The sequence below is a fragment of the Artemia sp. Qi Xiang Cuo genome, chromosome 18 (assembly GCF_049724085.1).
Source record: "Artemia sp. Qi Xiang Cuo chromosome 18, ASM4972408v1, whole genome shotgun sequence".
In the NCBI taxonomy this organism is placed as follows: domain Eukaryota; kingdom Metazoa; phylum Arthropoda; class Branchiopoda; order Anostraca; family Artemiidae; genus Artemia; species Artemia sp. Qi Xiang Cuo.
The window spans coordinates 36,046,412-36,058,288 of record NC_142811.1 but is presented as its reverse complement, the minus strand read 5'-3'; positions in this window follow the sequence as shown (position 1 = coordinate 36,058,288).

Genomic DNA, 11,877 nt, shown 5'->3' with positions numbered 1-11,877 from the left:
GGCACCCCTTTTTCTAATTAAAACTTAACAAACTTTCACGCTCACCAAATAATAGTTTTGGAGTAAAAATGGTAGAAATTAGTACTTTACCGTGACTGGTACTTGTCCTGGTACTTGCCTATCGGAACTGTAACCCTGACGAAGATAGGCTGGATATAAAAGGCTGGAGCTATTCCATTACTGTGTGAGGGTTTGGGGTCTCCACTCCATCATAAGTTCTTTTACCTTCCCTATCCCCGACAGGGAAATTCTGCTTGTGTAGCCTCATAGTTGCATCAAGGTGGACTTTCACGAGTTTTCCCAAACAAAACTATGACTGCTAATAGCGCTGCAGGATGACCTTGAGCATTAGCACCCCTAGACAAAAGTATAGCCTAGAAAATGACACAGAATTTGCACGGGTTTTTGATTAATTATAATTCTACTGAGTTTGCTCCGTTTTGATGCTATTTTTGCTGAAAAACGTCTTTTTAGCTAAATTATCTATTATGAGTTGCCTCCTCGTAGTAACATAATATTTGGAGCCATGAATATATGATAAGTTGGAGGTAATACGCTTTAGTTTATCTTTGCAGTCTTTCGAGTCATGTTCATAGAAGAACACTGCCAAGGTTGGAAAATCAAGTTGTGAAAAAGAAGAGCCCAGGATTGCACAAAGTCTCTTTTTGACTAGTAGTCCCAAGGACTTCTTGCTGTCTGGTTCTAAGCCGGTTTAGGTGCTTTGTGTAGCCTTAAGAAAAGGTGTTGGTCCTCATTTTACACTGGTTCTGTGACCATTGCCTTTCTTGAGGCCATCATAATTTCAATGATATAAAGAATATGAAAATCGCAACTTGGGCTGTTACAACATTAAAAAAGAGTTATCGTACCAAAATCTTGACTGAAGGATTCCCGCACTTCGAACCAGACTTATTAGGAGTTCCAGAAACTCATATCCTAGGGATATGAAACATGTAATCAAGTCATGTAGAATTGATTTACTCAAGCAGGAAGGATGGGGTACATACACAAAAAGCAGGGCTCATGATTAGACCCCGAAGCCGCGCCGAAAAGTCGGCGGCGCGCCACTGAAAAAAAATAGGCGCCACGCCGCCGAGCGTGCATCAGCGCGATGACGCCGCCGCTGATTCTACCGGCGGTGGCGTCACTAATACGCCGCCGTTTTTTTCTCTTTTTGGTTATCGATATCGACCTCCGGGCTTCAACCGTCATCCCGGCTAATCTGTTTCTTAAAAATAAATACTGTCATTTCGGGCTCGCCATGTATATCGGTTCATAGGAAGGAGAAAAAGAAATTTTTCCTGAAACAAAAATTCTACCTTCCACTTTAAAATTCTGTTCATTTTTCTTTCCGATTTTACGGATGAAAAGAGGTAGGTAAAAGAGCATTAGGCAATTCAGGATGTTGTCATAGGCAGCACAATCGAGATGTCTAAGTAAAGAACAATGTTGGCACAATGTACTATTTTTTTTTTTTCCATACCAGAACAATTCGTATCAAAGGAGTTGTCGTAGAAACTTCAAAAAGGGCTCATTCAATTTGAAATTGGAATAACTAGTACCCTTTTTAATAGTCGAAAGTGATTAGAAGGCAGCTAACATCCCTTCCACGCCCACCCTTTCCCCAAACACATTCAATCAAAATTTTAAGATAGCCATTTTGTTCAGAGTAACTGATTTCCAGAGAGAAAATATGTTTTTTGAGGAGGTTACTCCCCCACAACTCTTAGGGCAAGGGTTTTGTAGTTATGCCCTGGAGGTATATAAGAACGATGTTGGCACAATGTAGTATTTATCATTTTTTCCTTTAGACCAGGGCACTTCATATCGAAGAAGTTGTCGTAGAAACTTCGAAAAGGGCTAATTCAATTAGAGATTGGAGTGGCTTGTGCCCTTTTTAATAGTCGAAAGTGATTGGAAGGCAACTAACACCCCTTCCATGCCCACCATTTCCTGAAACACATACACTCAAAGTTTTGAGATAGCAAATTTGTTTAACGTAATTGAAAGTTCTGGAAATTAGGTCTTAGAGGATGACAACCACCCTCACAGCCCTTAGGGTAAGGGTTGTAATTTATGCCCTGGGGGCACATACGGTGTTTATAGAAAGTGTTGCGTAGAAACTCAAAAAGGGATCATTAGTTTGGAAATCGAAAAGCCTAGTGCCCTTTTTAATAATCGAAAGTAATTGGAAGGCTTGACATTTTTATAGTAGAAATCGATGTGGGTATAATGTATCATTTTTTTGTTTGTTGTTGTTGTTTAGACCAGGGCACTTCGTATTGAAGAAGTTGTCCTATGAAATTCGAAAAGGGTTCATTCAATTCAAAAAATAAAGGGCTGGTGTCCTTTTTAATTGTCGACAGTGATTGGAGGGAAACTAATCCCCCTTCCACCCCCACCCTCCCATTTGCCTTTATGTTTAAAAAGTAAATGTTGCCTTAAGATTAAATCAAAAAGCACTGTGTTTATGCTAATTCCCAATAAGGCATCTCAGCAGTATCCCAAGGACGACTAAGGGTATTATGTTCAAACTTTCAGGGCTTCTTCTGCTCTTAAAATTTGACCAAATCAAAATAGCGTAAGTGTATCCAAGCTATCAAAGAAAGTGAACAAATTTTTTAGCGAATGTTATCAAGTTTTCCATTTCAGGTCAACTAGAGGAGGTATGAAACTAAATTAAACACTATTATTTGTGTCCAGATTTTATAAGGGTCTATGTTGTTAAATTTTGCTGAAAATTGTTTTCCAGCATACAAATAGCAGGCCAAACTATAAATTCTTAAAAAAACGAAAAGATTTAAAGTATGATTTTCTTTTTCCCTGAAAAGACTATGTCAATATAAAACGAACAGAAATTAATTAAAAAAACTGTTTCCAAAAAATAAGCCTTTTCAAAGAAAAGTAAAGAACTCCATTAAACTAAAAATGAGCAAAATTAAAGTCAAATAATCTACCAAGCGTGAAACTACGACATATAAACATCGATAAATAAATGAAGCAGAAAACGAGCAGATATTACAATAAACAAACGAGTCAAACTCAAAACGAGCAGAAATTAACATAGGTTGGGCTCAAAACCCCTATGCCTTCCCAAGGCCAGAACATAATTTGTACTTTACTGACAAAAATACAAAGGAATATGCATTGTCAGTTTAACATACATATACTGATATTTAGTAATCAAAATGTTAATATTATTTGATTTATTAAACTTATAAAAGTAAAAACATTTATATTTTTCAGTAAAGTGAAAATTATGTTCTGGTCTTGGGATGGCATAGGGATTTTGAGCCCAACTTATGTTAATTTCTGCTCGTTTTGAGTTTGACTCAGTTATTTATTGTTATTTTTGTTCGTTTTGGGTTTCATTTATTTATCGATGCTGATTTGCAGTAGTTTCCCGCTTGGTAGATTATCTAGAGCTAGTATAGAAATATATCTATAGAAATGAATTACATTTTTTTTTGCACAGTTAGCAGAGCACACTGAAGTTGAAGTAGCCTTAAACTTTGACTTGAAACGTTATATATTGACCACTTCTTTCAGAAAAGAATTTCGGAGGGTTATTCCGTGTTGATAAGAAAAGAGGTTAACGTTGCAGTTTAGTTCCTCCTGTAGTGTAGTGCGCAGGAGCCTTATGGTGAAGGTGCTGGTTTGTTCTCCCTTATAAAACAACTTATTTCAGTAGATACAAAGAAGAAGCCCATTTGCGGCATTCTGTGGGACCCCAAGGTCCAGTACTAGTATCAGATCTCGCGAGTGGCAGCTTACGCTCGTCAAGTTCTGGCTGTACCGGCCACATGTGCCCCAGCTAAACGGCTTTTTAGCACGACGGGACTGATAGTGACTGCAAAAAGATCAATGGCTCCAGGCAGAGTGAACAAACTGACTTTTGCTACATCAATTGTAACTGAAGTGATGTAACCGCTGATTTAAAATTGTTGGTGTTGTTAAGCCATGGTATCTGATTTGTATGCAGTGTTTTTTCGATGTTGTTATTTGTTTTGTTTTTTTCACTTCCTTTTCGTATGTATTTGGTGAACAGGAGATGTTTGAACTTCAAACTTTGAAAGTTATACCCACATTAGCCCAAATCATTAATAAGAAGGAAATGACTAAACACGGGATTTTATAGGAACAATGCAATGTTAAACATAAACACAACATAGGTTTCCCTGGGTCTAGTGGCTAAAAATGAGAATTCTACTTGGTCTGATCGACGGTGAACATAAACACTTTCCGCACGGCCCAAAAAAATTCTTGTTTTGTCATATTGTTCTTGCATGTTTTTAGCCAACCATTTAAAAATCCTTACTAAAATCGAGGTTGAACGTGCTTGGTGAAGTGGAATTTTTATTATTATTTTTAATTAGAAAAATCGGCGGGCCGTCGCGTCGCCGGTTTAAAATCGGCGGCGCACCGCCAAAAAAATTTAGGCGCGCCTGGCGGCACGCCGCCGCCGATACTTAATCACACATTCGCCGCCGTCATTTCGGTGTGGCGCGGCTTCGGGGACTACTCATGATGAATAAGGAAGCTGCTAAGTCTTGTATATGTTGGGAAGGTATTAACAAAAGGATGGTAGTCGCTCATTTTCTTACTAAAAAGTGCAGAGTATAGTTCATAACAGTGTATACCCCGGTAGAACCGACTAATGGAGATAGTAGTGACTCAGATGCCAGAATCAATAAAAGGTACTGGAGTAAATAGAAGTGTTATTACATAAATGGTCCAGAACGTCCTGGAGCCACATTAGCGTAATTTAATTTCTGTTAGACAGCTGTCTGTTTAATAATTCACATCATACCAGATCATTTTTTCCATATTCTTAACTTTCTCAGGACCCATGAGGAATCGTTGTTTATCCACTACCTTGCACATTTGATATGTGTAGTTTCATCTAGTTTTTATTTGCATTAGTGTCTTAGCTGCCTGTTCAATTCAAAATATCTCAGCTGTAAGACAGCATTGGGTTCCGCTTACTGATAAACGGATATCTCCTCATTGAAATTAGGGACTTTCTAGTGTATTATTAGCCCGGTCACTGATTTTCTCTTAGGTCCCACACGATTTATGTAACGGAAAGTTTCATTATTTTAGTAAAGCAGTGCCATTTCATGCTCCATTTTATTTATATCTTTGTATGTAAATATGAAATCGCCTTACAGGTTTTACTAATGGAATAATATTATCCTTGAATATCTATAGCTCCCCACATCTAAGCGTTAGAGAGTTGCAGGCATTCATATGAATGTTATTTTTTCCATTCTGTTATCCGCTGTCTACAAATTCATTGATAAGCAGTCTATTGACTAGCAGTACTTTTACTGGTTTTCATTGAGAAAACACTATAGTTTGAATTTTCACACATAGCTTCATGGATGCAGCTGTAGTTTCATGGTACCCTGAAATAATCACTAGGTAGGCTAGCCTTTTACCCGTAATTAATTAAAAAAAACCTTTTTCCACAAAATAAGTTTTTCAAAGAAAAGTAAAGAACTCCATTAAACAAAAATGAGCAAAAATAAAATCAAATAATCTACCAAGCGTGAAACTACCACAAATCAGCATCGATAAATAAATGAAGCCCAAAAACGAGCAGAAATTACAATAAATAACAGAGTCAAACTCAAAACGATCAGAAATTAACATAAGTTGGGCTCAAAACCCCCATGCCTTCCCAAGACCAGATCATAATTTGCACTTTACTGAAAAAATACAAATTTTTTTACTTTTATAACGTTGATAAATCAAATAGTGTTAAGATTTTGATTACTAAATATCAGTATAAGTATATTAAACTAACAATGCACATTCAATTGTATTTTTTTTCAGTAAAGTTTTTTTTAATTAATTTCTGTTCGTTTTATATTGACATAGTCTTTTCAGAGAAAAAGAAAATAATACTTTAAATCTTTTCTTTTTTTTAAGAAATTATAGTTTGGCCTGTTATTTGTATTCTGGAGAAAAACATTCAGCAATTTTTAACAACATACACCCTTTTAAAAATCCGGACAGAAATAGTAGTGTTTAATTTAGTTTCATACCTTCTCTAGTTGACCTGAAATAGATAACTTGATACCATTCGCAAAAAAATCTGTTTGCTTTCTTTGACAGCTTGGATACACTTACGCTATTTTGATTTGGTTAAATTTTAAGAGCAGAAGCAGCCCCAAAAGTTTGAACATAATACCCTCAGTCGTTCTTGGGATACTGCTGAGATGCCTTATTGGGAATTAATATTAACACAGTGCATTTTGATTTAATCTTATGACAATATTTAATTTTTTAAACATAAAGTCAAATGGGAGGGTGGGCGTGGGAGGGGTATTAGTTTCCTTCCAATCACTTTTGACTATTAAAAAGGGCATCAGCACTTTCTATTTTCAATCGAATGAACCCTTTTCGAAGTTCCTACGACAACTCCTTTGATACAAAGTGCCCTGGTCTAAACAACAACAACAACCAAAAAAATAATACACTATATCCACATCGATCTTTACTATAAAAATGTCAAGCCTTCCAATTACTTTTGACTATTAAAAAGGGCACTAGGCCTTTCAAAATGCAATCAAATGAGCCTTTTTCGTGTTTCTACGACAACACTTACCGTAAACAACTTATATGGCACCAGGGCATAAATCACAACTCTTACCCTAAGGGCTGTGAGGGTGGTTGTCATCCTCTAAGGCCTAATTTCCATAACTTTCAACTACGTTACACAAAATGGCTATCTCAAAATTTTGATTGGATGTGTCTGGGAAAATGGTGGCCGTGAGAGGGGCGTTATTCTTTCTCCAATCACTTTCAACTATTAAAAAAGGCACTAGCCCTTTCAATTTCCAATCAAATGAGCCCTTTTGAAGTATCTACGACAAAGCTTTCAATAAAAACCTTATATGCCCCCAGCGGATAACTTACAACCCTCGTTCTGAGGGCTGGTTGGGGGGGTTGTCATCCTCACAGTCTTAATTTCCAGAACTTTCTACTATGATGAACAAAATGGCTATCTGAAAATTTTAATTGGATGGGTTTGGGGGAATTGTGGGGGTGATAGAAAGTTTAGTTACCGTCCTATCACTTTCAACTATTAAAAAGGGCACTATCCCTCTCAATTTCCAATTGAATGAGCCCCTTTTGAAGTTTTTACGACAAATCTATCATTAAAAACCTTATATACCCCCTGGGCATAACTTACAACCTTTGCCATGGGGACTATCGGGGGTTTATCATCCTTAAATAAATAATTTCCAGAACTTTCAACTACGTTGAACAAAATGGCTATCTCTAAGCTTTGATTGAATGTGTTTTGAGAAATGAAGGGCGTGAGAGGGGGGTTACTTACTCTCCACTCACTTCCGACTATTAAAAAGGGCAATTTCAATTTCCAATTAAATGAGCCCCTTTTGAAATTTCTACAACAACTTTCTATATAAACCTTATAAGCCCCCAGGGCACAAATTACAACCATTGCACCGAAAGCTCTGGTGGGGTTTTTATCCTAAAAGACCTAATTTCCAGAACTTTCGACTACGTTGAACAAAATGGATAACTTACAATTTTGATTGGATGTGTTTGGGGAAATGGTGGGCGTGAGAGGGGGGTTATTTGCCTTTCAATCACTTTTGACTATTAAAAAGGGCACTAGCCATTTCATTTCAATAAAAAACCTTATATGTCCCCAGGGCATAACTTATAACTCTTGCCCTGAAGACTATGGGGAGAGTGTCCTGCTCAAAGGTATAATTTCCTGAACTTTAAACTTCGTGGAAAAAAATGGCTATCAAGAAATTTTGATTGGACATGTTTGGGGAAATGGTGGGCTTGGAAGGGGTGTTTGTTGCCTTCCAATCACTTTCGACTATTAAAAAGGACATTAGCCATTTCAATTTGCAATCGAATGAGTCATTTTTGAAGTTTCTATGACGACGCGTTCAGTAAAAGCCTTATATACCCCCAAGGCATAACTTACAACCCTTGCCCTTAGGGCTATGGGGGAGTGTCCTCCTCAAAAACATAATTTATATCTGGAAATCCAAAACACTGAATAAAATGGCTATTTAACAATTTTGATTGGATGTGTTTGGGAAAAAGGTGGGCGAGAGAGGGGGGCTAGTTGCCCTCAAATCACTTTCGACTATTAAAAAGGGCACTAAACCTTTGAATTTCCAATCGAATGAGCCCTTTTTCAAGTTTTTACGACAAAGATGTCAATAAAAACTTATATGCCCCCAGGGCATAATTTAAAACCCTTGCTCTGAAGACTGGGGGGAGGGCTAGTTGCCCTTCAATCACTTTCGACTATTAAAAAAGGCACTAGCCCTTTGAATTTCCAATCGAATGAGCCTGTTTTGAAGTTTCTACGACAACGCCTTCTATAAAAACCTAACATGCCCCAAGGGCATAACTTAAAACCCTTGCCCTGAGGGTTGTGGGGGAGTGTCCTCCTCAAAAACATATTTTCTATCTGGAAATCAACTACGCTTAACAAAATGGCTATCTCAAAATTTTGATTGGATGTGTTTGGGGGAATGAGGGGCGGGGGGGGCTAGTTGCCCTCCAATCACTTTCGACTTTAAATAGGGCACTAGCCCTTTGAATTTCCTATCGAATGAGCCTTTTTTGAAGTTTCTACGACAACGCCTTCTATAAAAACCGTATATGCCCCCAGGGCATAACTTAAAACCCTTGCCCTGAGGGTTGTGGGGGAGTGTCCTCCTCAAAAACATATTTTCTATCTGGAAATCAACTAAGCTGAACAAAATGGCCGTCTCAACATTTTAATTGAATGTGTTTGGGAAAATGGCGGGCGTGAGAAGGGGTTATTTGCTCTTCATTCACATTCGACTATTAAAAAGTGCACTAGCCCTTTCAGTTTCCATTCAAATGAGCCCTTTTTGAAGTTTTACGACAACGCTTTCTATGAAAATATGCCCCCAGGGCATAACTTACAACCCTTGCACTGAGGCCTCTGCAGGGGTTGTCATCCTAAAATACCTAATTTCCAGCACTCTTAACTATGTTGAACAAGATGTATATCTCAAAATTTTGATTGGATGTGTTTGGGAAAATGGTTGCCCTCCAATCACTTTTTACTATTAAAAAGGGCCCTTTGAATTTCCAATCGAATGCGCCCTTTTTCAAGTTTCTACGACGAAGCTGCTAATGAAAGTCTTATATGCCCCCTGGGTATAACTTATAACCCTTGCCCTACAGGCTCTGAGAGGTTTATCATCCTGAAAGACCTATTTCCCAGAACTTTCAATTACGGTGAACAAAATGGCTATCTTAAAATTTCGACTGGATGTGTTTGGATAAATGGTTGGCGTGACAGGGGTGTTAGTTGCCTTCCAATCACTTTCTTGACTATTAAAAAGGGCACTAGCCATTTCAATTTCCAATCGAATGAGCCCCTTTTGAAAGTTTCTACGACATCGCTTTCTATGAAAACCTTATATGCCCCCAAGTCATAACTTATAATCCTTGCCCTGAGGGCTCTGCGGGGGGTTGTCATCCTCAAAGACCTAATTTTCAGAACTTTAAACTACGTTGAACAAAATGGCTATCTCAAAATTTTGACTGGATGTGTTTGGGGTAATGATGGCCATGGTGGGGCTAGTTGCCCTCTAATCACTTTCGACTATTAAAAAGGGCACTAGCCACTCCCGCCTCCAATCGAATGAGCCCTTTTCTAAGTTTCTACGACAACTCCTTCGATACGAAGTGCCCGGGTGGAGAAAAAAACCAAAAACACATTGTGCCCACATCGTTTTTTACTTAGGCAGCGCTAGCGCGCTGCCTATGATAAAGAGATATGGGATTCGCAAAATTGAGTCAGATCGATCCAGACTACTGTATTGTAGGAAGAAACTCACTAATTTAATTTTTTTATATAAATGCATAGTCTTATTTAATGGTAAAACTCAGTTTTTCCCAAAATTCGCTGGCACTCGATTAGGGAAAATTCAACTTCCTGCAGCTGTCTCAATACTGTGAGCTTTTTAGTTCAACTGTAGACCATATGTGATCCTTAGTTGATGTTCCATCCTTTTTTGTGATACTGGGTGACAGTACATTTCGAAAATTAAAGGAACTTCCCATTCCCTCTTGTTTTGCACCTTGCTCTTTTCAGGAGTACAGGGATTTCAAATATTTGTGGCTTAGCAGAGACACTAGATCATCAGTACATCATAATCTGTGTTTGGATGCCGCTCTGGCAGACTGAACAGAATATTCATAGCAAGAATCTACAGAAACGAAAAATATACATTTCCTTGAAAAAAAAGAAAACACTTTTTGGCGAATTTTTTGATTTCTCTACACTCTTTTAACCATATGACTGCTTGTGGATTTTTGGGCCTCTGGGAAGCTATTTCAGCATAGGTTTATTGATATTCCCTTCTTCCATAAATATTTCTATGGATTCAAAAGGAGTGGGGCAGGTGCCCCTTATTAGTCTATAAATACACCTTAATCAGCGCAAAGTGAAGCTTCTGGAAGTTTTATTGAAATTCGCCCGACAAAACTTCCTACTTCATGTTCGCGAAGTCAGAAACCCATTGGCCCCCTAAGAAACGAGTAGTCGAGCGGAGCCCTGCAAAACTTGGTATTTTGTCGGTCCAATATAATGTCATAAAAAACTTTCGTCGGGCGAAGAACAACAAAATTTACTGCTTCATCTGCGCAAAGTCGACAAAAACCAGTTGCCCCCCTATAAAACGACTTGTTGAGTCAAGCCCTACAAAAGTTGATATATAGTCGTTCCATTGTAATGTCATTAAAGACTTTCGTCGGGCGAAGAACTACGAAATTTACTTTACTACGAAATTGATATTCCCATCTTCCATAAATACTTCTATGGATTCAAAAGGAGTGAGGCAGATGCCCCTTATATGTCTATAAATACACCTCAATCATACTCCTTAGTTCCAAGAGTTTGCTATGCACACCATAACAGCTAGACGACACACATGCAGAGACGACACATACACAGAGACGACACACACACAGAGATGACAACCAGACAGAGACAACACAAACATAGAGACGAATCAAACACAGAGACCACACACAGACAAAGACAACTAACAAACATAGGGACGACACACACATAGAGACGGCACACGAACAGAGCGCGAAGTCAAGAAAAACTTAGTATTTTGTCGGTCCATTGCTATGTTATAAAAGACTTCTGTCGGGCAAAGACGACGAAATTGACTTCTCCATCTGTGTGAAGTTGACAAAAACCAATTTGCTGCTTCTTTAGAGTATCCGGTTTTGAAATTAATTTAACACTAAGAAATCGAATTTTTGGTCCTCATATTATTGATTAGGTCCTAGTTTCAGGGGAACCAGTAAGGGGGGGATAGGGGACTCCCCTCCTAAAGGTCCTCATAAAGGATTTCTGACGGGCAAAACCTGACGAAAGTCGCTATTTTTCAGCGCAAAGCGAAGCTTCTGGAAGTTTTATTGGACTTCGCCCCACAAAACTTACTACTTCATGTTCGCGAAGTCAGAAACCTATTGGCACCCTAAGAAACGACTAGTCGAGCGGACCCTACAAAACTTGGTATTTTGTCGGTCTAATGTAATGTCATAAAAGACTTTCGTCGGGCGAAGAACAACAAAATTTACTGCTTCATCTGCGTAAAGTCGACAAAAATCAATTACTCCCTAGAAAAAGACTTGTTGAGCCGAACCCTACAAAAGTTGATATATAGTCGGTCCATTCTAATGTCATAAAAGACTTTCGTCGGGCGAAGAACTACGAAATTTACTACTTCATCTGCGCGAAGTCAAGAAAAACTTAGTATTTTGTCGGTCCATTGCTATGTTATAAAAGACTTCTGTCGGGCAAAGACGACGAAATTGACT